The following is a 5,731-nucleotide window of genomic DNA, read 5'->3' on the forward strand; positions in this document are numbered from 1 at the left end:
CCTCCGAGTCGGGACCGGCCTCCGAGTCAGGACCGGCCTCAGAGTCAGGACCGGCCTCCGAGTCAGGACCGGCCTCCGAGTCAGGACCGGCCTCAGAGTCAGGACCGGCCTCCGAGTCAGGACCGGCCTCCGAGTTAGGACCGGCCTCCGAGTTAGGACCGGCCCCCTTAGCTATTAGAGCAAGACTGTTAAGAAGAGAAGAAGCATCAAACCAGAATTATAGGAAGTAACACAATCTTGAACTGCTGTTTTCCCTTGACTCATCTGGCTGATATGCTAAGATAAGTACTGTGGAGAAAGATCTCTAACTACCCAGGCTAGCTTGTTATCATAACTTACAGTCAAAATCTTGTAACCTATTTCAGAAGAAATAGGAGATAATAATATCAGTTTCAGACCATATTTATCATGCAGACACATTCTAGCTGAGAAGTCCAGATATTTAAAATAAATCACTTGATGTTTACATCAACACATTTTTAAGGTTCAGTATATTATACTTCTGAGATGTTAGCATTTAATTCTGCTAATTTCAACCAAGTACATGTTCAAAGACTTTTTTCAGCATTCATTTATTTATTCATATAGGTTGTAACATAGTTTGCAACATGAAATGCTTACCTACTTGCATTTTTGTTTCTTATAGAACTGATTAAAGAAAATAGTTTGCTTAAGTTTGATGCTAATTTCTAGTCGGTGACCCTGGCAGAGCTGTGCTTTTTTTCTGTATTGTGATTGTAACTGTGGAAGGCTCCTTCATAAATTTTTGTCCCTGATCAGTTTAAGAAGAGACATTTTTCAGTGACTACCTTCAGTCCATTGCTATATAAAAATTAATACTGTGACTATGTAATAATTAACACTGTTTCCAAATTCAGGGCTTAGGTCTGAATTTGGATTCTGATTGTGTTCCACTTAACTCACCCACCAATGATGTCCTGGAAGATTCTGTATCCTACTACTGATGGATAGTTTTTCCGTACTGGAATTTCTGCACATCAGCGTCAATGTGCTGCTCCAATACAAGTTAGGAAAGTTACTTAAATGCCCAGAAAGTGTTACCTAAAATGCTGATAGCTTCATTGTTTGAATACAGCAGTGTTTCTCAAACACTCATGGACCACCTAACTTGAAATTGCTCCCCACCCAATAACGCAACATCTTAATATACGCAATCTGAAATGAAAATATACGTTTCTAAATATGAAGGTGGTGTTGTTTTTAAATGCGACTGGTCACAGTAAAACAACGAACATGTCAACTGGGGGCCTTTTGAGTTATTTACAGATTCTGAAAGTATGAATACTAAGCTTTCCAATAATGGAAAACACATGGAAATCAAAAAAGTTCTTTGCTACAAGTATTGTGTGCACGAATGAAGTTTTAGGGCTATTTGTAATTTAGAAACATAATAAAGGAGAAGAAGACTTGAGTTGCTTTGGCAAAAACAAAACATTTTGTTTCAGCCAGTAGCTAACCCAACATAAATAATTTTATTGTAGGTGTTAAGATGCAGTTAGTCAGCGTGGGGCGCAGCGTTGTTCACCGCCTCATCACAGACATATCGCACTCAGCACAGCTGCACATCTCAGTTTGAGAAAGACTGCTCTAAAGACATATCTGACTAAACGGCCTTTAATTCTTCCTCCGCCTGACATTGTTTTTATACAGAGATGGTTGCTGAAGCGAAAGGCTGTCTTTAGCATGTTTTGCTAACGACTCTATGTTTTGCTTATTCATGCTGTAATTTGGTTTAGGCAAAACTTGCAGTAAAAGTTGTGGATTAAATGAAGTGCTATTTTGTGTTTTGAGTGTGCTGCTCCTCTGGGGTAGCTGAAGGGGTCCAAGAACAACGCAGCACAGAGCAGGTCACATGACAGACAGCACGGCTGCTGAAGTGTCCTTCTCTCTCAATGTGAATGTAATTTCAACAGATAAAAATGCTTTGATCATGAGTACACAACTGCGACCCGTTACTTCAGCACAGTATTGTACATTTATAATGCATGATTCTTATAAAAACAAAGAAGCCTCCAGCTGGTAGCGGAGTGATTTTTAGCAGATTGTTCAGAAGTATCACCCCCATATTTGAAGTGAATGTCCTCAGCTAGGAATAGATGGATTTCAAACAACAAGTTCATCTCAAGTCGTGGACTATTGAAAGGAATTTGGTGCCTTAGTGTCATTTTAATGACTAGGGGTATAACTGAGCAGGACACAAATAGAGAAAGGCAGACCAGGACAGCCGCCGCAGTGTCACAGACACTGCACCAGTCTGTCTTGGTAATAAGAGAGCCTAGTCAAGGCTGTCAGTCATCCACATTGCAGCCCTGTCTGGCCTGGGGTCCCTCTGGAAAAGCCGAGAGAGGCCGCTAAGGACCAAGAAGTCTGGAAGTATCTGCTGGAAGTGTTGCTCTAACAACCTAATCCCAGATAAAGATGGTTAAAAACAAAGAAGATAGAGATAGATGTCCTCTTGGGGTTCTGCAACAAAAAAAATATGTTCTACGCTGTTGAGAAGGAATCGAATTTAAAAGAGAAAAATCTGTTTATGCATCATTTAACAGGACATTATACCAGACATTCAATTACGTCGATAAATTGATCTCAATTTGATCTTGTTTTTATCATATTTTCAGGCGACAAGGATTTTCAATGTGAAGAAGTAAACTTTCAATTTAACCAAGCACACAAACAAAAATAGAAATCCCTGATTGACTACGGAGGATAATGCTACCATTATGCTATGTTTGACTGTTATCAAATTAGTATAATGGCATCATGAGTCCAGTTAGCTTCAGGAAGCCTGGCTGTGCTGCATTGGTCCCTCAAGAGTTTTGAAATCTAAGCACTAGACATTGTATAAGCAGTGTGGAGGACTTGGTGTTGAATATATGATTTTGTTTTCTGGACATTTACTGTTTGAGATACTTTGGATGTTTAGGATTGTGTTGTAGACTTTAAGTTACTTTTTTCTGACTGCAGTCTCACTTCGGTAGTCTAACTTGTGGCTGTCAAGTAATCTGTAAATGTGTTTTAAATACATTCTTTAAGAATACAAATGTGTGTCAAATTCAATACAAACCAATCCATTTTCATCTCTTCAACTTGGTGTGCAGCTTCAGCCAGAGGTGCTTCAGGCATTCAGAAATTCACCCACCCCATTTGGTGGTTATCAAAAACAGGGAGCCTGAAATCTGACCAATACACCTGGGAAGAGCTTTTCAGTAACACTTTATTTGAAGGGGTGTGCATAAGACTGACATGACACTGTCATAAACATGACATAACACCTTTTATGAACATAAAGAAGTCTTTATGAATGTATATGACAGTTGTCATGAAGTGTCATTTGGTAAATAATGACACTTTTAATGCAAAGTTGCTCTAAAAGTTGCATTGAAAGTCAATTAAAAAGCCAACTTTGCATTAAATTATCATAATTTACAAAGTCATGCAAAGTTGGCACTTTTAATGGACTTTTAATGTAACTTTTAGAGCAACTTTGCATTAAAAGTGTCTAAAGGCATAAAGTCCTTAAGGTCAAACACATGTGTTTGGTTCTAATAGGCATTAAACTGCTGAATAGGAATCATTGAGCAGAGAGGTGTGTGTTGACTACAGGGAGCCATACTCCATCACCAAGGCAGAGAAACCTACACATTTTTCCAACCCCCTGTCTTTTTCAATACGCCTTGTCTGCAGCAAAACCAATTCATGATAATTACAGTCCCAATAGCATCTTCCACAAAAGCCTGTAATCCCCATTCGCCACCTGCTAGCCTATATTTCTCTCCCTCTGCCCTTCACTTGTGCGAGTGACATTCTTAACTTGGATACAAAGGGGTCTTAAGTAGGCTGTATATTACGGTAACTCTGGGCCCGCCATCCGCCGTCCTTGGGAGGCTCATGAGTACGACATCGGCTCACGGGGGAACGATGCGGGAGAAAAAACAATAAACGCAGGCAAGCTGGTGAGATTACAGAATCCCCGGCAAAACAAACAAGGAGGAATGCAGGTTTTTGTTTTCTCACACAAATCCAAAATTCATCTGAAAGCACCAACGCCGCCTTTCAACCTCCAGTTCTCCTCTATCAAGAGGATTCCTATTCAATTACACCTAATCTCGCCTCTATATCCACGGTCGCTTTGCCCAAGATTTGATTTCTGATTTTGATGAAAAATGGCAGTTAAATCCAAAACTTTATTGAAACATGGCACATGCTGCGTTCTGCCCCCTCCCCGCGATTGCCCCCTGACAACCCCTCGTCTGTGTTTGTCCGCCTGCGGGAGGACGATAACTGGAGAGGAAGCCCGGAGAAACAAGCTTACCTCATCTTCTAAGTGCCTGATACTGCAGAATGGGATCATAAGGTCTTTGTGGCGCAGGAGCTCCTACTGCAAATTGTTACTCTTTTCACTGCTAGAGTTTATCTCTTGAAATGGGGAAAGAGGGTGGGGGGGTGAGGCGGAGGGGCAGAAAGGGGAGGTGACAAGGCAAAACGGTTATCTTTCAGGGAAAAGTGCTCGCAGATTGGAAAGTTGCTTTGGTCTTGCCTGCATTCTGCAGGTTATGGGAGGTTAATGTGAAATTTCACAGCAAATAAAAGTGGCCAGCGGGGTAAGCGTGGGGCGGGGGAAGAGAAAAGTCAGAGGGGCTAGAGCTGCAGGCTGCTAAGGGAAGCAAGCAGGAGGTGGTGTGATAGGAATGCATCTTAATCTGGTGCTCTGTTTCTGTCAAAGCTTGTTCCGGATCAAATTATGAGAGCTGGCCGGAGCGCTCAGTCCCATTACTAACAGATGAGCCGATCGCTCATCCTGTTACAGCTTTACAAGGCTTCCCCTGCCACTGCGGACAGGTACAAATTTAAGGTTGACTGATGCCCCAAATTGGATCCCATAACCAGGGCAATGGAACTACAATATCATTTTATGATCTGGGCGCTAAAATCCTCCTCACCTCCAACACGTTTTGCTTAGAAGCCATCCGACTGCCTTGTACCCCCTCCCCCACCACCTCCCACATTGACATTTTCAAGACACCACTTCGGCAAAATTCATGAGACACAACCTCGTTAGTGCTCGTGTAAGCGAACGGCAGTGAAATATGCATCCAATCATTCTTTTTTTTGCGTACTCGCCGTGTCACGCTCAAGTCTTTGCAAAGTAGAGCTGTAATGCAAAAAAAAAAAGAAAAAAAAAATCCCTACTCACGCTCGCTGCCAGATTTTTCATTGTATTTATAGACCTGGCAAGTCAGACAGAAGAGGAAGCTGCGAGAAAGAGCACCGAGTCGTTCGGGGAAAGGCATAAAAGTGCAGGGAGAGACTGAAATTATATGGTGGAGGGGTTATCAATATAAAAATTCACAGCTTTTTATTCTCCCAAAAGTGCAGGAAGACAGAGTTTAAAAATATAAATAGACCTATGCGGTGTCCTTCATCAAAAACACCCTCCTTGGTTTTAGCTTTTCCTTTATTAGTCTCTGCCGTCAAACGCAAGCAAAGTGTGGTAATGGAAGTGATTGATAACAGAGCATGAAATTAAAGCTTTTCCCCTCCAGAGCTGCAAATACTACCTGCCCAATACGGAAACCTCACAAATTGTCATTGCCACGCATGAGTAGATGTCACTATTAGCTAAACTGTCTGGTGAGAAATTTCACAATTGAGCCATAGTGCATCACTCTAAGGGTAAAACTTTATTTGAAGGGGAGTGAATAAGACTGTC

General features: G+C 41.5%; 1 protein-coding gene and 1 long non-coding RNA gene across 3 annotated transcripts in view; one reads left to right on the plus strand and one right to left on the minus strand.

Moving 5' to 3' along the window:
- Positions 1 to 5,731, plus strand: part of galnt9 (polypeptide N-acetylgalactosaminyltransferase 9) — a 77,375-nt gene that overhangs the window by 22,986 nt on the left and 48,658 nt on the right. The window lies entirely within an intron of this gene.
- LOC107836771 (uncharacterized) overlaps positions 1,800 to 5,731 on the minus strand; it is a 19,024-nt gene continuing 15,092 nt past the window's right edge. Inside the window, exon 3 of the long non-coding RNA XR_001662724.1 lies at positions 1,800 to 1,816. This is a non-coding gene — a long non-coding RNA (uncharacterized LOC107836771). The remainder of the gene's footprint in view (positions 1,817 to 5,731) is intronic.

This window comes from Poecilia formosa, unplaced genomic scaffold (assembly GCF_000485575.1).
Source record: "Poecilia formosa unplaced genomic scaffold, Poecilia_formosa-5.1.2 Scaffold82, whole genome shotgun sequence".
Classification (NCBI taxonomy): Eukaryota; Metazoa; Chordata; class Actinopteri; order Cyprinodontiformes; family Poeciliidae; genus Poecilia; species Poecilia formosa.